This window comes from Anas acuta, chromosome 2 (genome assembly GCF_963932015.1).
Source record: "Anas acuta chromosome 2, bAnaAcu1.1, whole genome shotgun sequence".
In the NCBI taxonomy this organism is placed as follows: Eukaryota; Metazoa; Chordata; class Aves; order Anseriformes; family Anatidae; genus Anas; species Anas acuta.
The window spans coordinates 137,145,227-137,170,837 of NC_088980.1; the positions used below are offsets into that span (position 1 = coordinate 137,145,227).

Here is a 25,611-nt window from a genome sequence, read left to right on the forward strand (position 1 = left end):
GACAGATGGCTCTGCGCTAATTTCAGCTTCCAGATAACGAGAGCTCCTAACAAGCGGCAGGAGGAATCAATACAAGCCAGTCGATGGGACCTCTGGAGGGCTGTAAAGCCAATTCAGCAATGTTCTGACCTTGGTAACCTGCCATCCCTGAGGTGGGATGGGCTGAACCCACTGCTGAAGTGGCCTTGGACATTTCCTTCATGCAGCAGAAAACCGTGCTGCAGAACAGAGGTGTGCACGCATTGCCAGTGCCTCGACGGCTATAAAAAGGCTTCCATCTGCTTGGTTAAAATAAGGTTGTTTACTCAAAACGCCTGTGAAGCAGAGACGAGGAGCAGTGCAAAATGCACTAGAAAAGGGACTAGAAAAGTCCTCGTGAAGGACCCTGCAGGGTCAGCAAAAGGTGTCAAAAACACCTCCACGGCCTCATCCCAGCTGTGTCGGATGTGTGGGAACTTACCGGGGTTTTTGTACCCATACATCTGGACACCACAATGTCCTTTTAAAGCTGCCCCTTGGCCATGCTGCAATTAATGACCCTATCAGTGAAATGGGAAAGCAATACATCCAGAAAAACCCTTGATGGATCTGCATTGCTCCTGGGCAGGAGGCAACCCCATCACCAGATCTGCCAAGCCAGCAACCTGCCCTTGGCAAAGGTTTTTGTGCAGGCTCCAGGAAAGTATCCGGGATGAAAACGCCTGCAACGCCTTCTGAAGTGGCTTTGCCGCCTCACTCCTACATTTGCCACGCCGCATGTTCAACTTGTTGTTTGCTTGGGCAAAATAAATTAATCGGCAGAGCTGCAAAGAAAAGTTTGCTAATTGGAAGATAAATACTCTCCAGAGAAACCTCCTCCGGGAAAGAGCTGACAAAATAGTAAATAGCAGGATAGGAGTAACACAGCACTGGAAGGAGAAATGTAACGAAAACACTAGCAGTGTTTAACAAACACAGTCATACCCAAACATTACACCAACCTCACATTCAGAAGTCATCGTTTTTTCATTTATTTAAGAAAAAATGTGTAAGCACTCTATTCCTGCCTACAGGGAAGCAAGCTCAATTCCGCCCTAATTTTAGCAGATGAGCACAATGCATGTCACGTTTCAGATCTACAACAGTTAGAAAAAATGGAAGACTGAATTGGTGTCAACTCCAAAAAGTGAAGGGCTCACTGCAAGGTCACCTTTTCCACCTCCTCTCCCCGATGAGCCTCTGACTGGGAATGCCCCATCTTGGCTTCATTTTTTTCCCAGACACTGCTGCTTTCATTTTTAATCCTCAAATCCCTTGAGCAGGGTTTTGCGCACAGCTCATTAGTTAGCAGACAGGCTCACACAGATGAAAGATATTGTTCGATATTTTGCTGACTTAGCATTACTTTCCACGGTCGGTGGGGCTAAGCCTGGAGCTTCGCCCCGCTCCCTGCTTTCTGCAACAGCAGACAAGAACGCCACCGCTTTCCTGCAGCAGTTACTGCTCCGAAGCAAGCAGGGGACCCCTTTGGAAACAAAACACTTTCTTTTTGCCATGGGTATGCCACAATTCCTTGCAAGGCTTCCACCAGCACACACCTGACCGAGGACCCGTGGTGAGACAGAAACCAGAGGGTGGGTTCAGCTCATAGTCGAGAAGGGAGGTTTTAAGCCCTGTATGAAATAACACATGACAGGCATCCAACACACCGCATTTTTCACCAGTCAGCTAAAAGGGAGATGAACTAGAAAAGGGTTCTCCGCCAAGTTTTGAGTTCCCAGCACCTGCTATAGAAGCAGAGGAGTCTTTTCTCCTCACCAGCATTTCTTTCACCGTGGCTACACGATGTTCTTACACCTCAGACAGAGCACCCACTCCTGGCACAAGAGCAAATGTGCAAACAAAATAAAAATCAATCAATAAATAAAAAGACTGGACGAGGAAATGAGAGTGACCCACTAGACTAATGGCTGATCACAGCATCTAAAGCTCACAGAGTCCAACAGAGGTAAAACCGCTGGGCTCGGCAGCGCTTGCCAGTGCACACGACTGAAGTCATGCAGGATGTGGTCGCCTTCCCTTGTTCTTGGTTGCAGGGTGTTACAACAAATGCGAATTTATTACTGCTGAAACAAAGATGCTCAATGAAGCAGATACGGCTGAAGATTGTGATGTTAATTATAGACATGTAAACACTTCTGGCTGCGGTATCCTTCATTTCTCCTCCTGCCTGCACAGACCTGCATAAACCCGTACACATTTTTACGTACACTCATAGTGAGCATGTATTACTTGTATTACTCTGGGTATTACTTGAAACTTAGAAACAAACTGTGTTACTGAAAGGCACCAAGTCAGCAAGTCTACATCCCTGTGCTGCAGTTCACATTGCTACAGGATCCTTGCAAAAACCCTTGTTGCATCTGAGAACAACTGAGGCTGGTTGCTCTGATAATTACTACATTCTCTCTAAGCTGTAAGCTACTTCATTTATGGCATTTATTTATGGTCTTGTTTGACTACAGGATTAAAGATCCATTTTCAAAGGGCTTGGTGCACCCACACTGGTCTTCCTACTGAAGATCTCAGAGAGGCTTATTCGATTTCTAGAGGTCACTTCACCCTCTTGCTCATCTCAGTTTGGGGTCAACCAGAACATCCAAGTCTTTGTCTTCCTGCTGCTTCCTTCTGAGGAGCCCTCAGAAGTCACAGGGACCGGTAACTCTAATGGCACATTTAACTGCTTTTTTTTGCTATTATACTTCATGCTATTTCTTTTACTTCTGCACTACTCAATCTGCCTGATTGTAATTGCAGTCCAAAGCCATTGTGGAAAAAAAAAAACATTAACCACAATGGGTTTCCATCCACATGTGGCTGGTGAGATGGGCATCACTATGTCCTCTCTGCCACCGAGCTCCTCCATGACACACCAGCAGCAGCTCAGCTCCCACTTTGTGTCTCCTGATGCCTCTGATGAGACACAGCCCTGGAGAGGAAGGTGTAGGATGCACCCCCAAAACCAACTCATTTTAAAGTAACAAGGCAGGTGAGATATTGCTGCTCTGAGCACAAGGAGTTTAGTACAGTATCCAAACCAGGATCTTTCACTCAGCATCCTTCAGACCCTCACACAGCTCAGTGCCCAGGAACGAGGATCCCTGGTGCTTCAGGCACATCATCACCTCATGTTTCCAACGCAAGAGAAATTTCAACATTTTCTTGTTTGTTTTCTCTGTCTCCTAGCTCTAGAAAAACAGCTGGAGGTTTTAAACTTCACACAGAAGACACAAATCTGAAAGAATTGCTTGGCTGCTCATTTTTTGTGTGTGTGCGTATGTGGAGATGTTCTGTTTTGTTTTGTTTTTTTCCTATTAAGCCATTTCCTCTGCAGACAATTCAGGATTAAGCAAAAACCTTGTTTCTATCACCAAGCAATGCCAATGGCCTCAGAGTCCCACCCACCTGAGCAGTACAACGCATATATCAAAGCATATCCCCTCCATATGGAGGACAGAAATACCTGGCATTTATGTTTTATTATAACAGAGGTCCTTATTAGATTTTCCATCTAACCTGAATAAACATATTGTTTTGAATACTGCAATAAAAGTGTCACCTAGTAGCCATGTTGCAGTGCGATTTGTCTGTCAGGGGATGCAGAGTTTCAGATAAGGTTTATGCTGAAACATTCACTTCTTATAACAAAATGATCGTCCTTCTGCCTGCTTGCAAACTGGTTAATTAATAAATACTCCTGAGAGTTTTGTTAATTCCCTTCATCTCTGTTTATAGAAAGTAAAAAGGAGCTAGCGAGGGAAAGCCCTGCTTTGAGAAGAGAATTACTTGGATCTGGCTTTGTGGAAAACAGCTCAGCTGAAGAGGAGGTGTTGTGAGGATGCTGGAGGGGATTCTACCACAGGCTACTTTGATGCTTCTGGAAACTACTGCAAACAGAGAAGCGAAATCCTTGTTCTTTTCAGACCTGCCCTACATCGCCCGCATCCCAGCAGGAGTGTGGGGAGCCCTGGGTGAGGAGAGGAGCCCAGGTGTGCATCGCTCCTTTCCAGCAGGGCAAGGAGCAGCTCCACATCCCAGCTGGAGATGTGTTCACTGCACTCAGTGAAGTCCTTTTCAGACTGAGAAGAAGTGCTGTTTTGTAAAATCAATCTACTTTATCCTGCTGGTTTTCTTTTCTGTGGGCTCAGCCTGGCTTCCAGTGAAATCAATGTGAGATGGGCTCTTATCCCTAGAAGTGGGATGCTCTGCTGTGTTGTATGAACCACTTGGCCATACTGCCTCTGTGCTGCACAAAAGCTATTTTCAGAGAGAGAAAAGATGAGAGAAATGTACAGAGGGCTGTAAACATAGTTCTAGTTTATAAAAAGCTACAAACCACAAAATGCCATTCTCCTCTGGTAGGTGTTGCTAACTATAAAGAAAAAAAAAAAAAGCTGCTACTTCTTCAGACATGATAAGAAAAGGTGAAAATTCAGGCTTGCAGTTCTATTCATCCACAGGTCTTTAATGCACCCTGAGGGGTGACCAGATACCGCTGCATGCTTTTAAAGCACCCAATGCAAGAAATTCTCTGCTCACCATCATGATGGGATTTATCCCAGGGTACTGAGGGAGCTGGCTGATGGTATCATGAGACCTCCCTCAATTATTTTTCAACTGCCTTGGGAATCTGGATCCCATCTGACTTTAAGCTGGCAAAATGTTCCAATTTTCAAGAAGGGCATGAAAGAAGACCCTGGCAATTACAGGCCTGTCAGTCTCACTTCAATGCCTGGTAAAGTTATGGAGAAGATTATTCTGGAAGTTAATGAGAAAAAATTTGAAGTACAATGCAGTCATTGATCATAGCCAACACAAGTTCAAAAGGGGAAAGACCTGTTTAATGAACTTAATTTCCTTTTTTGACAAGATTACCCATCTAGATTTTAGCAAAGCTTTCAATGCTGTTTCTCACAGTATCCTTCTGGACAAAAGGTCCAGCATACAGCAAGACAAGTACACAATATGATGGGTGAACTTTTGGCTGACGGATCAGGCTCAAAAGGTTACAGTAAGTGGGGTTACATCAGCCTGGCAATCAGTCATTAATGGGGTTCTGCAGGGCTCCATGTTGGGGCCAGTTCTCTTCAGTGTTTTTATAAATGATCTGAACATAAGACTTGAATACATAATAAATAACTCTGCAGATGGTACTCAATTAGGAGGAGCTGTTGGTTCCCTTGGGGATACAGAGGCCTTGCACAGAGAACTTGACAAGTTAGAGGCTGGGCAGTCACCAACCACATGAAATTTAACACCAGCAAGTGCCAGATTCCACACCTGGGACAGGGAAACCTTAGTTATTTGTGCAGACTGAGGGACGAAAGGCTGGAGAACAGCCCCACGGAAGGGGATCTGGGGGTTCTGGTCCCAGCAAGGTGAACATGAGCCAGCACATGAGGGGAGGCCTCATGGCGGCCTGCAGCTCCCTCACGAGGGGAGCGGAGGGGCAGGCGCTGAGCTCTGCTCTCTGGGACAGCGACAGGACCCAAGGGCATGGCATGGAGCTGGGACAGGGGAGGGTCAGGCTGGGGGTTAGGGAAAGGGTCTGCACCCAGAGGGTACCCGGGCACTGGGACAGGCTCCACAGGGAAGCTGTCATGGCACTGAGCCTGCTGGATTTCAAGAAGTGCTTGGACAACACTCTCTGAAATGTGGTTTAATTTTTAGGTGGTCATGTGAGGAGGCAAGAGTTGGACTCGATGATCCTTGTGGGTCCCTTCCAACTCAGGATATTCTATGATTCCATGATTCCATGATTCTATGAACTCCTGGCAGCAGACTTCCCCCTGCTTTCCATCTTCTGATTTACATACAGTCTCAGAGAAATATGCTTCTATTGGCCTATTGTGAAAAGACAAATCTTCCTTTATGCAGTCATCAAACATTTCTGTGAATTAGCAGGAAAACCTTGAGATAGCCATGAGCCCTGGTGAGCAGCTGGTGGAGAATTAGAGGACCATGGGCATGGGTGTTGAAATGCTGTTGTTTCCATAACTCTCCTGCAGATGTAATAACTGCTATACACCAGAGCCAGAGCCTGCATCCTCTTGGTTTTCCCTTTGTCCCCCTCTCCACTTTGTGTGCATTCATCCTGAGTTGTCATCCTCTTAACACACAAGGTCACTATCAGCAAAGCAATTTGTGAGCTACCAGCAGAACTGACCGCACTCCTTCCCTACCCTCGCCCCTTATCATTCCCTCTCAAATGGCACTTGATGCTTTCTGTAATTATCAGTCTGTTTCCTTTACAAAAGGTTCTTTGTAAATAAAACTTTGAAATAGGAAAAGAGGATTATGTCTTTGTTGTTATTAAAGCAAATTGTATGGTCTCAGCTTTAAATCCTCCAAGTAACTTCTTCCTGACTTTGCTCAGTCAATAAGTACAAAATGAGTTTCTGTTTGACTCGGGAACTCATTTATACTTGTGCAACAGAAGCACAGCCCCAACATGATGATGGTGTTGGGAAAGGCAATAAATATTAAGAAAAGTAGAGTTACAAAAATTATGAAATTCTACAGATCCTGAAAATACTGGCCCGTTTTCTATAGTACATAATAGTGGCAGTTTGAAGCCTACCTGAACTGTTGGTTTTTTTTTTTGGAACACTCCATTAATTTAGGAAAAATTAAGTTGTTATGAAAAAAAAGAAAAAGAAAAGAAAAAAAGGAAGTTACAGGATTTTTCCAGTTCTCTTGACTCCCTAAAACTGCCTAGTACTGTGCTGTGCTGTGAAATACAGAAGAGGAAAGAGGATGAATTTCTAACATATACATAATGTGCGGGCAGAGAAAACTTTGCCAAGGAGAGTAAATTACAATATTGTTTTGGTGCTACAAAAATAAAATAATATATAGCAACAATTGTGTGCAGCCACCCAGGAAGCACAGATATAGTGCAAAAGAAAAATTGCCTTAAAGCATGTAGGAGCTGCTTGGTGTACCGGTGCACACAATGCCATGGCACTCACTTCACTGAGTCTACAGCAACAATTACTGAGCTCTGCTTGGGAAAAGTCTTACAAGAATACAAATTGCATTTTTTTGCCTACCACAAGAAACAAATAACCCTTATCAAAGATCATTCATCCCTTGTCACACGGCCACTGTGACTGCAAGTGAAAAACAGCAACTGAAATCAAACAATGAAAACCAAGAACGAATAAATTAAGAGATGTCACAAGCCTTTCCAGTGCAGCTTTTAGCCAAGTCTGGGATCACTCTTATTATGTGTGCTAGGTCAAGGGCATCTAAGCTTGACGGTGTTTCAGCCAAGGCATGTGCAGAGGCTCGCTGCGGCGAGTGTGCCCGGCTTGGTGCTGGGTCAGGACGCGCAGGGGGCACGGCTGCTGCCCACGCGCACAGAAGCTGCAGGGAGAGAGAAAGGAGGCAGAGGGAAAACCTCTCCGGAGGTTTGAAACACTGCGTTTCAGAAATATTGCAAGTCTTGTACTGTGCTTTAATAAAAATCACTTCTTTCTTTAAAAGAAAGCAAGCACTGCAATCTGCTGCACCATTAAAACGGATGCTTTCCTCTCAGTTCTGGAGATGCAGTCTACATTACGAGCAACATAAGCTCCAACTTCTTTCTATTTAAGCAGCAGATATTTCATCTCAAAATAAAATAGCTATGCAACTGCACTGTACCCCTATTCAGGACCAACTGCTAGACTGACTCCTGTATTGCACAGGAACAAGATGTTCTGTCAAAACTATTAATACCAAATCTTTCAGGAAAAGGTGGACTATTTTGGCAGCAAGCACTCATTTCCAGTGGAGAATAGTCCAAAAGGAAGTCAAAGATCCGGACTCTGAACGCAAAACAAGGAGCACTTATAAACAGTCGAGATGTATTTCCATGCTATGGCGGGTTAACCTGGGGCATTTTTGAAACTTTTTTCTTCCTTCATTCATATATAATCATATAAACAGTAGTCAATTAAAAGCTTAAAACAAACAACATAAGTCTTTTTGAAAAATGTTCCTTGCTTAACAATAGCCCAAGAGCTGGCTGCTTTACAAGCCAAGAGAGCTGCTTTACAGCAATCTGCAGGCACCGAGGCTGCTCCAGCTTCTCCCAGGGAGCCGGGACCTTCCTGCCACCCCTCTGCTGCACCACCAGACCCGTGCTGGTGGCACCAAACCCATGGGAGAAGGTGGTAGGGGTGGTTGCTGTCTTTGAACACAACAGCAGACACCACTGGCAGCTTGTTTTGGGGCTCAAGGTGGGGGAGAGCACTCTCACTGCCCCCAGGCCACCAGCCCCCATCCGTGTCCCCCATCCCCAGCAGGTGCCTGTCTCTCTGTGGGGTCTGCCTGCCCATCAGCACAAATGGTATGCTGAACCCAAAGAAGGGAAGCAAATTCCTGCTGATTCCCTTGCTCTCCAGCATCACTAAAGGCTAACAAATCCTACACATGAAGGAAAACAAACTCAGAGACACTAACTTCTGCCTTCTGGTTGAAGTATCTGTCCATTATCAACGTCCATCTGCTCACCTGAAGGAGCCAGCAGGTCCATGTACATGTAGCAGGCAACCACTGCTCATGCAGACAGAAACAGTGGCAGATGCTGGCTGGACAAGTCCTTAAAGACAAAATAAACACAAGCATTCTTGGGTTTGTGTGTTGCATCACCCAAATCCCATCTAAAAAAAAAAAAAAAGAAAAAGAAAAAACATGTTAGTTAGTTCTGGAGACTTTTCAATAAACAGAGGGTTTTTTTGTGAGCTAAATTGAGCAGGATTCAGATGAAGCAACCAGAAGCGTTCAGCCAAGCGGAAATATGGGTGACTTTGCCCATATCCCACGTTTGCATTTGCAGCCCGGCAGCCCCACACAAAGGCCCAATCCGAGTTCTTGTGAACACCACCAAAAAAATCCCAGGAAGCCATCACTAAGGCAACACAAACATCCTCATAACCCTAAATCATCACTTACGTATCACAACAGCCAGGCTCCCTCACCCCCACAACATATTTTCCTTCAGCTCCACAGTTTTAGCCACCCACCAGAAACACAGTTAGCTCCGTTCAATAGCTCTAAAGAGCACGAGGTCACAGAATAGCTTGTTGAAGTCATTCTATAATTTACATTGTTTTACTTCAAATTTGCATTGCTGCCTTTAAAAACAGGAAATTTTCTACTGGTTAAAAATATCCCTATATGGCCTAATTTCAATGAGGCTCTGACCTTCATTGCAGAGAAACCAAAGTTTTTGTTGTTATTGTTGTGTGGTTTTTATTTTTTTTTTCTTTTTCTTTGAATTTAGTGAGAAACATCCAACTGGAACAAATGCTTTTTATTTTAACGAGTTAGGACACTGGGAATGAAGCATCACCTCATGTTGTCCTGATACATATGTAAATCTCCTCATCAAGTTATTAATATAATACGATCATCTGGAGTTGATGGAGCATTGCAGATGTATGAATGCACATACAGGCTTGCAGCCCTCACCGCAGCCGTGCCAGGCAGGACAGACATGCCTGCTGGCATCCCATGGTCCTGGGACCAATGCCATATTAACATATCATAAGCTGCAGAGATAGAAAAGAGGGAAGAAAGGATGCAAGAAAACAACTTATGACAGCTAAGGAACCTCACCCATAGCATCAAGGGATAATATAGCATCCTCCTGTGTCTCTGAGGAGTGTCCCTCCTGTAAGCCTCTTGGAAGAAGTGGGTACAGCACAAACCTCTCTTGCCCTTCAAGGATACAGGCTGAAGAAGCTCAGCAGGTGAGAAATTCAGCGAGCAGAAAGTCAGTACTTCTCCTTCCCAGGAAGAAAGTCTCAACCTGGGCCAACAGATTGCCAGGACGGCCAGATTTGTTATTCAGATCAGGGACAGTCTGGCTTTTTTTTTTTTTTTCTTTTTTGACAAAACAGGTCTCATTAGCCATCTTTTCAGTGGAACGGATAAGGCAGAAATGTAAGACAAGGAGGGAAGAGAATTTAGGACCATGTCCAGTTATTTTCTACCTGATGACATTCAAAGACTCATAGATATTCTGATTCTCTAGTGCGTACGCCAACCATAAAATGAATTCTGGCTTTATAAGCAATGCAGAAATCCTGCTTGCCAGAGCTGTTTTGAGCACAACATGCTTTCAGTGCTCCAGTTTCCAGCCAGTACTCTGTGTGGTGATTTTCCACCACACTGTGCCTCACGTATAGCCAGGACACTGCAGGGAAATTGGCCACAATTGCACACGCTCTGTCAGCAGCACATCTCAGCATCCTCCCAGCAGCAGAAAGCTCTGCACACTCATTAGACCTGAAAAGCATCAATTCCAGTGCATGAGTACCACAGGCTTTGAAAAATGAGTTTTCTTAAGTCTCACTATTTAGCAAATGCTTCTCCCCAGCTAGCTATCTCTTCATCAAACAAAAGCTCTCTTCATGCTGTTGACAATCATAATATTTAGTGAAAGAGAAGAGAGTTGTAACTAATCAAGCCTCATTCCACGGGTGGGTGTAAAAGCAATTTGTTTAATTCATTCTGAAGGTCACAGAACCACAGCATTAAAGCTCATTTTGCAAAGTGTGTGTAATTGCATTGTTTGAAAACCCTTTCTCCTTTTAATTGATGAAAATTTGATTCTCCCGTTCGTCCTTTGGATGGGGGCATGCTGCAGGGGGCATGCGCAGCAGCAACACACCGGAGCAGATGCATCTGCTTTGGCAGTTTTCTCTAGTCAGAGTCATTTAGTCATTCTCCAGCCTCCTGAGCCTCCCTGTAACCTGTCTTCTCAACAAGTTCCTTGCCTGGTCTTTCCACTCTGTGGATCCAGGAGAGATGTTAGGGGCACAGTTAAGGGTGACAGTTGTGGCTGGGGCTGGATTCAGCAGCTGAGGGCAGGAGAATGGGAGAGGAGAGGGCAGGGATGAAATTTGGAAATAACTCACTCACCAAGGAAACCACACTGCAAGGTGGGTGTGCAGATGGTGACACCAATGTGCCCAGTATCTGTTCTGAATGAGGAAATGTCTTCTCTCGCATCGTGTGTTGAACATTTCTCCTTTGCCAACAGCAGTCAGTAAATGAAACCTCCTCTTGGAGGCAGGATGAATCCTGGCACCTTCCTTGTATTGCTGCAGAGATGGTATTTGCACATGGCTGTGGATTTCCTTTCATTGCAATGATAAGGGAAGCTCGAGATGGATTTCACACTGGGGAGGGGGGAAGAAAAAGAGAGACAGAAAATAAGGGCATGAGGCATGTGCTGTGCTAGCACATCAAGCCACGAGCCTGATACCAGCTGTCTGGAGAAAATGCAGGAACTGAAATCACGAGCTGATGTGCCCAGAGGACAAGCTTCCACCCACTCCCAGCAGCCAGCGCTAGCAATGAGCATTTGGATTTCTGCCATTTTTTACCCTTTACTTTCCACTCAAATTTTAACTTTTTACAAGTCACTCCTCTGATAAATTCACTCAGGGATGTCGTGGTTTCCCTGCGGCTAGGGTCACACAATCTGGATGACCAGAAAACATGGCAAGAAGGGCTGGCTCACCCACCTGGCAGCTCAGCTCTGTTGTAATAGCTTTCAATTCCTGTAGCACGTGTTTTTCCTTGCTCCAGTGCAGGCTGTCTTCTCGTCAGCTGGGGAAAGCCACTCAGCCAAAGGACATTGCTTCTTCAGTGCTGCTGGCAGGCACCTCTGGAGGCCTTGACTCCATCCTCCTCCCCGGAGGATGCTCAGCCAGAGCCAGTTGCCCAGAATTGTGTCCAGCTGGGTGTCTTCGTGGATGGACACTCCACCTCCCAGGGCAGCCTGTGCCAGCACTTGACCACCCTCACAGCACAAATCCCCCGCTGGCTTCTCTGTGCCTGCCACGTGATGAGGAGTCCAAAGCCAAATGGTGGTTCCTGTGGGAGCTCGCTGGTGTGAGGGTTTTTTTTTCCAGTTCATAGAATGTCAATGCTTTTTGATTGGGGCTAAAAATTTCCACACTTCCTTCAAATTGGGAATTATGAAAAATCCCTCACAAGGTCTCTGGGAGCTAGCCAGAAGAGCAAACAGCTGCTCGTAGTCAAGCAGTGTTTGAGCAGCCTGAAAAGCTGTCCCAGTGCGATGGTTTTACCCTGCTGGGCAGCCAAGCTTCACCATAGCTACTCTCTCACTCCCCATCAAAGAAAAAAGGGGAGAAAATACAATAGACAGGGCTCAGGGGTTGAGATAAGGACAGGGAGATCGCTCACCAATTATTGTCACGGGAAAAAGAGACTCAGCATAAGGAGATTAATATAATTTATTGCCTATCACTAGCAGACTAGAACACTGAGAAACTAAAAGCAAACGAAAAGCACCTTCTCCCCATCCACCCTCTTCCACCTCCTGCCCCCAAGCAGCGACAGGGAACGGGGAATGGGGGCTGCGGTCAGTCCTTGATGCTTCATCTCCACAGCTTCTTTATGGTCAATGTCTGACCATGCTCCTGTGCGATGCCATCCTTGTCAAACTTAATCCTGCGGGGGCTGCCCACAGGCAGCAGTTCTTCAGGAACTGCTCCAGTATGGTTCCATAACACAGGGTCCATCCCCCAGGAGCAAACTGCTCCAGCACGGGTCCCCCACGGGCGGCAGCTCCCCCCAGCCCCCCTGCTCCTGGGTGGGCTCCTCTCCACAGGCTGCAGCTCCGGCCCGGGGCCTGCTCCTGCGGGGGCTCTCCATGGGCCGCAGCCTCCTCCAGGCCACATCCACCTGCTCCACCAGGGGCTCCTCCACCCATGGGGGGGCTGCAGCGTGGAGATCTGCTCCATGTGGGACCCATGGGCTGCAGGGGGACAGCCTGCTCCGCCAGGGGCCTCTCCACAGGCCGCAGGGGAGCCCCTGCAACCTCCCTGCTAGGTGGAGTGGTCTTTCCATGAAGCTTACACTGACTTTGGCAAAACTTTGTCTTAATTTTATCCGACTTTTATCAAACCAAAAGTGGTGTGAGTGAAATAATTCAGTGAACTAGCATCTTCCAAGTAAGATTGGATAAGCTGAGACAGAGACCATTCACCTGCACCTGCACCAAATGCTGTCACAGCCCTGCAGAGAAAGTTTTCTTGTTTCCATATGAAATATATATATACACACACGCGTACATATGTGTGTTTAGTCGTCCAAAATCCGGTTGGATTGTTGTCAGCTTTAGTCTGCAGGCTCCTGTTGTCCCTCTGAGGAGGTGTTGGGTGCATGAGTCATTTCTAAGCTTCCTCCCTCTTCCAGAATAAGCATTTCAAACTGTTTTTCCCAAATGCCAGTTTAGCTTTCAGACGTGAGTCCTATTCAATTTTTGGCCCACCTTTTAGTCTTTTTATTGTTTCATAAGTAGGGGAATGCAATACATCCTGATTATCATGTGAAAATTTGACTGCACAATCCTTCAAATGTTTGTTTTTAATTATGATTAAAGATGCAGTGGAAGATGAAACTTCAGCCCCTTTGGCCATTCCTTGAGGCTTGATTCACTGTTGTTAATCACTACACATTGTTTACAACTTCTCAGCCAATTTTCAATCAACATGAAGCTGCAAACTGCTCATATGCAAGCCAGCCTGAATTACTTTTGCAAAAGAGATTTCATCAGATGCCTGGCGAAGTGAAGCTCTCACAGAACTCCATAGAAGCTAATGGGTTTATCCGAGGGATGCATTTGAAGAAGTGAGCCCAGTCCCAGAGGCTCTGTCAAATCCCCAGAGGTGCTGTGCACACATGCGGGCAGTTGCCTGTGCTGATTATTTTTCAGGATTGCTTTTTTTTTCATTTTTTCTGCCTAAGTTTACAGAGTCTTTGTTGTGTCCCAGACTCCTTTCCCCCGCTCAGATAAAGACAAGCACCCACTCCGAGCCCACATTTACAGACCTGCCCAAGAGGAGGCTTACTGGAGCAGTACCACTGTTTGCTCTGAAGCAGCTTTCAGGCAAAGTAGCCTACTCCTTAATGCTTGTGCTCTTCTTTTTTTTCTTCCCTTTTTTTCCCTATGGTCCTTATGCAGCTCTTTTCTCTTCCAGAAGTCTTAAAAGAATGTTTACCCTTCACTCTCCCTCATTCATCTCCGTGACCATTTCTGGCTCACCTTTATCTGAATACTTTTGGGAAGATCTCAGGAGTATGCTTTTTACATCTGGAAGGTATCTAAATGTCTGCCACATCTGCTTTTCCCATTGCAGCATATTTACTGGTATTTCATATCAATTCCAAATTTGATTTTTTTTTAGATGCGATCAATTTACCATGATGAATTCATGTAATTTCTGGTCACTGTTATCCCAACTCACACCTTTGGGCATTTTCTAAAATGAATTTAGAGGTGGGAAGTGGATAATAACTTAATGATGCATATAATGATATTTAACAGTTGTTCAGCTATTAGGACTAATGACTTCAAGGGCCCAGCTTCAACATCCCTCAGGACCAACGTTACAAGAAATGCCACCACAAGATCTCTCAAAGTCAATATTGAGTTTGGCGGAGCTGATCTTAATACCTCTTCCTCAGTAAGCTCAAATCTGTTTACAAAATGGTTAATCCAGTTCTAGAGAATTTCTTCAAAGCAGGTAAATATTATCTCTAGCGTAGAGGTTATGAAGTTTTAATGAATTCTCTCTTGATCGCAAAGGGAATATGTGGGACACAGAGAGATTAAGTAATTAGCCTGTGATCATGAAACTCCGGGGAGTGAGTTTTCATTCAGCTATAAAGACATTCTTTCCTGTTAATAAATGATCAAGTTCAGTTTGGATGGATTACTGAATTTGTTAATGAAAAATATGTCCTAGCCATTCCTAGAATCTTTCATCACCTCTCTTCCAGCCTTGGGGGTGTTTTATTTATTTTTTCTGCTTTTGTATACAGTGCCAAGGTATTATGGCACTATCCCATTGCCAAATTCTCTTCTTTAACTTGGAAACTACTTCTCACTCTAGTTCTCCACTACTGCTTGATGGATTTTTACATTAATGGCATCAGCTGCACCTGATTTTTCTCTGTTAGAGAAAAACCAAAGCATAATTTTAAAAACATATTTTTAATCATTTAAGAAACGTAATACAGTGTAACTACATAGTACTGTCATTAGGAAGGACCAAATCTGGCTGGATTTTAGGAATTCCAGCTGTTTTGTCCTGTGTGGTCAACAACAAATGAGAAACAAAAATACCTTTGTGACATGAAATCAGTAACACTCCGCTATTTGGGCACCCAAAAGATCCAAGTGTTACATTCACAGCTACAGTATGTAGAAAGATTTCAACAAATACAACTGTTAAGGGTAGGAGAGAAAAACAAAACAAAATAAAAAACACAAAAATCAGCCACCCCAAAAAGTTAAATGACAGAACATCTCGTTTCACCCTTTCTAAGATGTAATGTCTCATATTACTCTTTACAAAGCTAAGCTGCCTTAGTTCCCAAAGGCATTTGATGCTTAAAAATTACTTCTAAATTACTGCAGGTTATTTAAAATGGAAACAAAGGCTTTTAACTTTTGGTTGAGATGTAGTTCACATCAGCCCAAAGTGATCTCATTCAGGTTTTCCTCTTGAAAGAAAGAAAGAAAAAAAAAGATGCCCCCATAGATGGGGACAGACTGGAGCAGACCCACCTGGACCTGCCCCCCAGAGCTCTCCCTCCCCACCTCCATGGTCTGGGGACTTCAGGCAAATCCTCCAAGGAGATGCTGCCTCCTTCCCACACAGTCAGTGAATTTTCACCTCCCTGCCCATGGTTTGTCCTCCTTTCCTTCTCCCTCTCAGTCCCGATCTTTCCCTCCTATGAAATCCAGCCCCTTCCAGATCCATCCCTGCTCCATTCCTGCTGACAGGGCACCGGTGGCTCCCCCCAGAGCTCAGAGTTGCCTTCTGGTTTGCTTTTTCACTTCTCCTGCAGCAATAGACAGCTCTTTTTTTTTTTTTTTTTTTTTTTTTCCAGAGGGGGGAGAAAATGATGGCCAACTGAGCAGAGCGTGAGGCTTTACACAGCCGCAGGTGCACGTGTATCTGCTGACCCCACGTGCAGGTCTCAGCTCTCACAGAGGCAACGCCAGCAGCCGTGTCCTCTCCCCGAAGCGGTGTTTGGCTGTTCAAGGGCAGCCCTGATGTGCTGCAGCTGGGATCAGAAGTGTGTGAAAGGAGCCTCGAGGAGCCCTCTCGGGGCCTCCAACCTTGACCTGGCAGCTGCTCTCCAGCTCGGGCACTGCACCTTGATCCCCTCTTTCCCCATCCCACCACCACTGTGTGTCCCTCGCTGGCCCAGACACAGGCTCAGCAACCCAGCCAAGCCCAGCCCAGGCAAACCTCCTTAAAATCCTAAACTTCGTACACCAATCAAGCCAAATTAAGACTCCCAGGCCCGTTCCCATAGTAACTGTGTATAAAACAACTATCAGAGATACCTCCAGCCATGCTTCTATATCTAGAAGCAGCAGCTTGCTTCACTCAGGTTTGTTTAATCCAGTCACCAGCACATTAATAACAAGCAAAAGAAAGGGAAAAAAAAAGTCACTGGAAAGGTGTTAGATGCAAACATCCTTTAGGAAAAGAAAAATAGCATGAAGGGAGGAATCACATCCCCGAAGGGCGTTCTTTTATAAAAATACACAAGCCTGGAGCAAGTCTGAGCCCCATGTGTGCTCTGAGAAGACGCCCTTGTTCCATACCATTACACAACAATTAGGAGATCCGTGCTTCCAGACCCAATTCCTCCCTTGCGTAACTGACCCATTTCAATCAGTTTATTTACTTGTTGAAAAAGTACCTGTCATCTTAGCAGATTTCCTATTACCCTTTTCTTACAGGAAGCTCGGGATCATGCATGTTGTGTTTTTTGTTGTTTTTTTTTTTTTTTCTAAATTAGCATGCTGTAATCTGCTAGATATTTAAAGCCTCGCACACTACATTATCCTTATTAGATAAGAAATCTGCCTTCCTCCCACCACGCTCCTGCTGCCAGTGATCATCAAGGGACTGCCACATCACTGTCACCGCGTGACAAATCCTGGTCAGATGGAGGGATGTGGTATTCCACGGAAACTGTAGGGAAACTTTAGGAAACTGCACGGAAACTTTAGGCCTGGAGCACTGCATTACTCAGCCCAGACACAGCCAGGGATAATAGGATGCAAAATCCTGGCTGAGGAGCATTGGAGACCTCAGTACCCGTTTCTGTGTCACTGACAAGGACAACGAGGAAGAGAGTGAGTGTAGCAAGAGCCAAGTAATCTTCCTGAAGGCTACAGCAATTAGGTTGAGTGGGCAACGAAACTATGGCCTGGGTATTGTTTGGCAGAGTGTTTTGGGATGCTAAAAGATGAACAGCAAACAACGCCATTGTTCCCGCTCCCATTATTTACAAGGCTCTTTCTCTCCTCAGGACTGGGATGTAGGGGACAAACACGAATGAATAAAATGCCACCAGACTCCCAAAAGAGACTGTGGTGTGGGGGAGGCAGATGAAATGCACGGAACATTATTTCTCTTGGGTTTCGGGTCTTGATGCTGTTGCATTGACTGGCTGTAATTCTGGGAATCAACCTTAAAAGATCGACCTCAGCCTCCAGGGCTGTGAAACCCACCCACAACCAGCTGGATTTCAGTTCAATGGTAGCTCCGGATTTCGTGGCTGTGAGTGACAGTACAAGCCACAGCCTTTCTGAAAAACGAGCTCATCTGACATCTTCAGCTGTGGCTCGAGGTTAAGGCTGAAAATCACCTCCAGCTGACCTGCAGCAGGCCACAGAGGAGAGCAGCAGCAGGGGCGACGGGCCTCGGGTGGCAGGCAATACTCAGGGGCTGTTCCCCCTGCACAGGGAACAAAAACACAGGCACACACATACCTGGTGGGAATATGACCGTGTGGTCCCACACAAGTGCAAAGTGTGTCATTCCCCGGACCCACAAATGGCTTTTTAAATCACTCTTCTGGCCAAAGTAAAGAAATGAGAACATTTGCTGCTGCTGCTGCCACTAGCTCCTGTGGGTACGTTTGCAAGCATCCATTGGTACTTGAAAAATGCCTTGTTTACATTATGGAAAGCACTCCCTTAATAAAGCACTTTCTTAATACATCTCCTTGTACTGACATGTTACTTCAGGCTCTCTCATTTCCTCACTTTAATTACTTTCTTCTAAGGAGCTTTGCTGGTATGAAGCATATTGGTGAGCTCAGAGCCTGGGGATCGCAGTTACATCCTCTCGGGGTATTTGAGCAGCGTGTCAGCATCGCTGCAGTTTGCAGCAGCAGGCACTCACCATCACCTCTGCAGTGCTAGAACAGTTTTTGCATCCTGTTCTTCTCCCACTGCACATCATTTCCTGAAATCAATTGGTCTTGGCAGCGTCCTAAAGCTCTGTCTGAACGACGAGCACCTTCGTGGGCTGCAGTGTGGGAAGGAGGGAGGAAAAGCTGGACGGCAAGCAGTGAGATAAACAACTGGAGAGGTTTCTCTAATGACCTCACTGCTGGCAGAACTGTTAGCTCTCTGCACGCGTGTTTCTGACCCCTCAGCTGTGTCTGCCCACAGGAGCTGACCTGTACCTGTCCTCCTTCACATCCCTCCCTGTGGGAACCGCTGACGGAGAGTAAGGAAGAATCATGGCAAAGCTGAAACTCTGCGTGGACACAAAGCCCAGCACTGCCAAAACTGTGAGCACCGGTACTCCTACCATAGCAGTGCCTCCAGCCTCATGCTGCTAGGCTGCGGCACAACCTCCCTTTCTGTGTTTTATATTCTGCCCTCTTGCAGGGAGGACCAGTAGATGAGAAGGTCCCAAGATGCAGGGTGGATGAGGAATGCTGCAGCTGGTGGTCCTGCAGCCTTTGGGTAAGGGTTGATGGAGAGACACAGTCTGAGCATCTCCAAAACCATCTTGCATTGCATCTTCCACCCTACAATAGGCAGAAGCACTTAACAACAGCAAAAGGGCCAGAAGTGGGGAGAGAAGGGAGAACAGAAAAGACCCTTGTCATTTCCCCATGTGTGCTGGTCATTCTGTTAGACCCCTGTAAGCCAAAAGCTTCCATTTAATTGAGGAGCTTGGTGTAAAAGTGCCTTTCTCTTTTTCTCCTTTTTCTCTTTCCCCCCACAGCACTAGCATTGTGGAGCTGAATGCTTTCCAGCTCTCGTGGAACCAAATTTCATGCCTCGGCACAACCAGTGGGCTACCCCAGCTGAGGAACTCCACAAAGGTGTCCTTCCTGGCAGACATTTCACATATGTGGCACCCGGCTGTTCTGTAACTAGCACCACAGTGGCCATTCAAAAAGAAAAAAGGGGGAAAAGGCTGCAATATAATTACCTTGAGAGATGCCATCAGTCAAGGAGCAGATATAACAGGGAAGAGTGGGTTTATCACATTCAAATTAAGACCCTTAGTACTTGGAAAGGTTTGTGGTTTTTTTTTCTGTCTCTTTTTTTCTCTTTTGATCTAGTTCAACAAGCTGAACTGTTTCAATGCAGAGCAAGCTATTCTCCTAAATTATACAATCCCACACAGAAAATGTAAAAAATATGAAGAAAATGAGAAAATAAAGATCTTCTTCAAGGTCTTTAATGATGTGGCAAGAGCGCTGTTTGAAAATAAATAAAACTATCAATTCAGTGGAGAATTCTTTATTACTGCCATCATTCACCCTCTTACTGGTGCTATCAACTAGTGTGAGTATAGGTAAGTATATAAGAAGAAGCTAGTTCCCAATTTAAGTTGGGTCAACAGCCCGCAAAGTTTTATCGTAATGATATAATGTCCAAAATGTGAGACTGCTGTATCACCAGTTATAATGCTCACAGTTGTTAACAATATACTGCAAATGCATATTTGCAAAGATGGAAATAAGGCAGAGAAATGTATTTAACTCGCACAAAATCTGGACAGAGCATATTCATTTTTAACAATAGTTAGCTGAATGTAAATCAAGCCATCAAAGGAACTGCCAGTCCATCCCACAGTGGCCATATTCTGTTTCATTTTATACATGAAAGGCAACATTTTCTTTAGAATACTTTAAAAAAAAATTAAAAGCCATGCTCTAATTTCTCAGCTTTCTTGACATGGTGATGACAGCTCCATAAACCTGAGTAATTATAGAAAATTGAGCTCTGATGTTTGATCTCGAACACGCCATTGCAAAGGAAGATTATGGAAGAGTTTTTAAAAGTGCATTTGCATCCACCCCATGCAAATGTCTGACGGACATATATTTATCACACTGTTGTTTCATGCCATCGAAGACCAAGCCCAAGGACAGGCCACTGCACAAGGAAACCAGGTTTAGAAATCTGGATTTATTTTATATTCCCTGCACTTCCATGGCCACCAGAAACAGGTCGGTGCTGCAAGGTGCGGTGACAGCTGGAGAAGCACTGACCTTGCTGGGTGTGCGATGCAACTCGAGGCCTCCAGGTAAATGGAGCTCGTGAAATGCAAGGTGATCTCCAGCTTGGACAAATCTTTCTTCTAATCAAAATGAAATTCAAATGAATAATTTACTGAAATTGAGATATATGAAACAAAAGCTTTTTTTTTTTTCACGATGCTTAAGACAATCTAAGTGCTTTTTACGTAAATCAGGAAGTAATTGAACCTATCCTTCACGCCAGAGTGGAAGTTATAACGGACCTTAATGTTAAATAAATGCACTTGGGAGCTCTTCCTGCAGCACCTGAATACCAAAAGATTTATACATTTAGTTAAAAAGTCCTTCCGCATAAGAAATCCCCAGTGCCTCAGCAACTGAATATGAAGGACGCGTTCTTCAGCTCTGAGATCTCAGCCACACGGCTGAGAAGGCAGTTTTGCAGGCATTCAGCATCTAAAATCCCAGCACAAAATGGGTCTGTTTTGCTTTTTTTCCATTGGAACAAGAAGCAGAGGTATTCGATGAGGAGAGGAGGAGTACCAAAAAGCTACAACAGAGGACATTTTAAGCAGGGTGTGAAGGAATATAAAATATAAACACTATTTATATTTGTATGAATTAGTATTTATATTTGGTTGTCTGTGTTGGTGGAGGTAGATGAGGTGCGTTTGTAGGAACACAGAAACTGGAATGTGCCTTCATGCTAACACTTGTTTCCACAGGTGTTAAAAACAGTGACTCCAAGCACATCCTTCATGGCAACAGGAGCTGTACACGCTCAGACAACCCGGCACATCCACAACCTTGGACCAGCGCAGATCTTTCCCACTATGCTGTTCTGCTCCATCTGTCCTTCCTTCACCCACCACGGCTGCTTCATGAGGCACTGTGCAGCGCAGGAAACCATGGACCACTTCCCCATGGACTTTGTTCATACCAATCCTGTTTGTAAAAGGCGTCAGAGGTTCTAGAGAAACCAAGATCTCTGCTTCATGCAAGATGTTCTGTTTTGAAAGAGATTGAACCAAACTTTCTTCTCTGAGTGATCAGGATCAGACCCAACAGTAAAAAAAAAATCCTCCCCGTGTCAAGGAAAGAAAGGTGGCCCAAGCAGATGCCCCCCCCAGGCACAAAGACTGATTGCCTTCGTGCTGTGATAAGCCCTGCTGTCTCCATCAGAACTGTGTTTTACATGAACAGCTAACAGAAATACAGTATCTTCAGGCAGGAAAGGGTAGAGAAAGAAAACTGAACTGCTAAAACGAGCTTTGAAGAAGAAGAGAAAGCGGCGTCTGCTTCCATTATCAGTTCAGAGCTCGCATGTAAGGCTGCCTCACCTTCCTTATGCAAAAGACATCTGTATATGGTTCAAAAGTTTCCACAAATCTAATTCTTGTCTGGCTGTGGAAGCAGTTTAAAGCTTCTTTCAGGATGTTCATTTCCCTGAACTGGATCCAGATTAAAAGCAATCCCTCGGAAGAAAAAGGAAAACCAAGCACCGGTTAAATCTATTCCCTCCGATAAATCTCTGTATCTGTATCAGGTGTCCTCGGCTTCTATAATCCCTGTACTTCAGCCTGCCATTTGCTTATTTTTTAAATCAGAACTTCCTAAGAGGCTTAATGAGGATTTACCCTATGGCCTGTATCCTCCTTCACAAAAATGACAAGTTTCTGATGCTCTCTCTTCAGGGTAAGCAGAGGTCAAAGCAATCATAACTGATGCCAGGCACATTTAACTCCAGCAAAGGCATTTACACCCAGTGCATTGGCTAATCTCCTAAAAAAAATGTCGTTGTAGAACTGGTAATAAATTTTAACAGTTTTTGTTGTTGTTGTTGGTTTCACTGTAAGCTGCTTTGTAGAAATAAAACTATTTACACCCCTTTAAAAATTCTTCCTTGCTAAATATTCTGTTGTACAGTAATTGTGCAAATCTTCTATCTGAGTGTGATGCTCAATTCTTTGAAATCACCAGGACCAAACCAATGTCAGCACAGCTTAGGTCAATGCTCTCTTCTCACTAATAATGTTTAGATATTCACCACTTCATTCACTCGGTGAATCCAGGGAACTGTAAACAAACAAACAAAAAAATTTGAAGCACTGCTCAACTGCTATGATTGTGTCTCATCAGTCCTCGAACCAATTAAATTGTCTTTATCCCGAGCAGCAAGCTTTAAAAACTTCAGCTGCTGTACACTCAAAAGCACGGAGATTTTTTTCTAATTAGCCATGACATACCCAGCAGTGTCTGTCTGCTGGCATGCATGAAGCTGCCTAGCAACAATGCAGAAAAATCCTACAATAAGCCTCAGTGGATCACAAAGAGTCTGTTAAAAATGTTAATCTCTTGTCATAGAAAAGTAGGGATGGTTTCAATTAAGGACAGCAATTCTCAGCTTGTTATTTATATGCAATGAACTAAAATAACATTCATAAAGTATAAATACAATGTGAAAAGGCCATGCATAATTACTTAAAGCTTTAATTTGCAGTACGTAATTTGCCATTCACATCTGTAAGCCTTTTGTTTTGCTTAATGGCAAAAACATTCCAGCTAGGTCAGACCTACACTTGAGTTTATACAATGGAGGAATCTCAGCAAACAGGGATGGAAGAGGCTCAAGAAGTCACTGAGCCCATCCCTAAGCACCAAGTCAGGAGAAAATTTCTATAAACCACTCCTCGGTGCTTTACTCACCTGTGTCCCCAGCCCTCCAAAAACAAACATTGGCCCCTCTCCCTTGGCACTCTGCTCGGTCGCCTGGCTCACTCAGCATTTGGAAACCACTGGGAAATCTCTGACCAAAACCTGCCTTGTTCCAATGCAGGCAGTAACCCAGCAGCAATACAGAACAATACACTTTTTTTCCCCCCATTATATTAAAAAATGGCTATCATATTCCTTCAGTCTTCTTTTGAATAACTAACTTTTTCTCAGGCTTTCCTCACCTCGGTCATATTTCTTTACTTGAATCGCTTCTTCTCTTTGGGTTATTTCTCCAACCTTTACAATCCCAGTTGGGTTGCATACTCAACAAGTGCATTCTCCCAGTGCTCCCAGTAATGGGTCTGCAGCCAGCACTCCTCCAGGAAGGGCTGATTTCATTGTGCCCTCATGATCTTTTTCATCTTTTTTCTGTTCTAGCATGGATTCATGTCCCTTCTGTTGCTAATGCCAGTCACACTGCTTATCAGTCATTGCAGTCAGCCCTTTTTAAAGAAAATTGAGAGAAAATACAAGGTTAAAGGTACATTAAGCACTTGGGCCTCCTCAGCATGAGATTTCTCTCAGCACTGAGTAGCAGGACAGCTTTTGCTTCGTTTTTCTCTTAGAGCTCACGTGTTTTTGTATTGGGGGGTGGTCCCGAAGGCTCCTGGATGAGACAAGAGGAAGGCATACAGTCTGCTTATGCCAAGGATTCCCCCGAGGCTCGTTGAAAACCATCAGGAACTGTTTCCACGTTGACACCCTCAGCAGATGGCACAAGCCACATGCCCACACGTACACCAACATGAGCCCATGAGATATACACAGCCACTTCTGGTGGAAACGTCCCATGGGCCTGAGGAGCTGTGCCAGCAGCAGCCGGCTCTGCGGGGCTTTTCCTGGGCACCAGAGGAGCGTGGCAAGGGGCAGAGTGGCTGCTTCACCATCACTTGCCTCAGATCCAGGAGGTGTCCACGTGCTCTGCTAGAACACTGTCCGAGGTTCAGGTTGATAAGCCGAACCCACGTGGCACACAAAATGTTAATTGGGAAGGAAAACGCAACATCTCTCTTTCAATTATTTTTTTTTCTTTCCCCCAAGGGACTAAATTGTAAAAGAGTCACAATTAAATGCCTTTAGGAATAGAATCCTGGCAAATCCTCCCCAGCCCATTCTCAGAATCACTTTTTTTTTTTTTCTTTCTGATGAAACAATAAAAGGAGTCAGATTCATACAGTGTATTAGCATAAACATTTATCCTAACTTGGCAGAGCTGCAAGCAAGGAGGAAAGGAGTCCAAGAAAAGAATAAATAACAGATAACCTCAACACCTGGGGTCAAAACACAGGGAAAATATTCCCTGCATTACACAACCTGTGAAATTCAGTCTTCTCAAATAAACACTTCCAGATTTAGAATCAAATGCCAAAGGAACAACTTCAGTGCTGTTGGCCAGATTTTTGCACTTTATTGATAATTTTAACAATTAGCTGACAGTGGTTAATTCAATACTTTGAAAACAGCTATCATTATGCGAACGCTCATTACTGGAATAATTATGATGGGATTTACTGTAAGGCTTGGTAAACTGGGTTCCTTCTAGCTCCTAAGTAGTGTATACATCACTGCTCCGCAGCTGCAGAGACTGTACCATTACATGAGAAACTGATGTCCTTGGATGTATCCTAATTTAGCAGGGGTTCTTGCAAAACCACAGTTATAAGGAGTACATGAATATGTCTATTTTTGGTAGATTCAGGTGATCTGTTTCGATACACACACAAAAATCCCCTAGAATGTTTATTTTTCATTGGTTTTCCACTTTGATTATTAAGGTGATTGATTTCTTACCTTGCTGGTTTTTATTCCTCTCTTCTTATTGCTGGGAGTGGGGTTTTGGCTGTAGCACCCTGTGGAAGCAATGAGAAAACGCAATCACTCTCACAGGTCTAAGCTTTATCTACAAGTCACATTAACCAGCCAAGCTGGAACCTCTGAATTTGAATACAAAAAGCAAAACTTTCCTACCTGTGCTTCTCATTTCTCCTCTTCTGGCAAGTAGGTCTTGGCGTGTTAACTTTCAGGCTGTTCCTGCTGGCTTCTTTGTGTTCCCCAAAGTTGTTTTTTTGTTGATGGTGGTGTTGTGTGTTTTTTTTTAAGACTGCTTAAGCACTGGGTTGCAGGCACAGTTCTCGTGTCTGCATATTTATTACAGCAAGGGGAAGTTGTATACTCAGGGGCATTCCTTTTGTTGCTGGCAACATAATAACATTTGCTTAATTGTGTTTTATTAATGTTAATATACCCAGAGGCTCAGGCTCTGCCCGCACATTTTTGTAAATTGAATTAAAGGAAAAATGAATCAGAGTTAAAAGACAGCTGATTAATTTTATCCACTTGCTTAAGGGCTTTTAAGCCAAATGGTCTCCACGTCGATTTTTCTTTAGAGAGCAGACTTCATAGCCACAGGGCTAGGAGAAACTTGTCAGTGAGCCATTTTCATTGCCGTGT

The 25,611-nt window shown here is 44.5% G+C and overlaps 1 long non-coding RNA gene across 2 annotated transcripts; it reads right to left on the reverse strand.

Annotated features, from left to right (window-relative positions):
* Window positions 1–19,519: 19,519 nt before the first annotated feature.
* Window positions 19,520–25,382, reverse strand: LOC137851361 (uncharacterized). Of its 2 annotated transcripts, XR_011093136.1 has the most exons (5): window positions 25,129–25,382; window positions 24,952–25,010; window positions 23,343–24,204; window positions 21,726–22,461; window positions 19,520–21,392 (listed from the first exon to the last, which is right to left on the reverse strand). It is a non-coding gene; the product is annotated as an uncharacterized lncRNA (long non-coding RNA). The 2 variants fall into 2 exon arrangements; XR_011093135.1 differs by having other exon boundaries at window positions 19,520–22,461.
* Window positions 25,383–25,611: the final 229 nt, after the last annotated feature.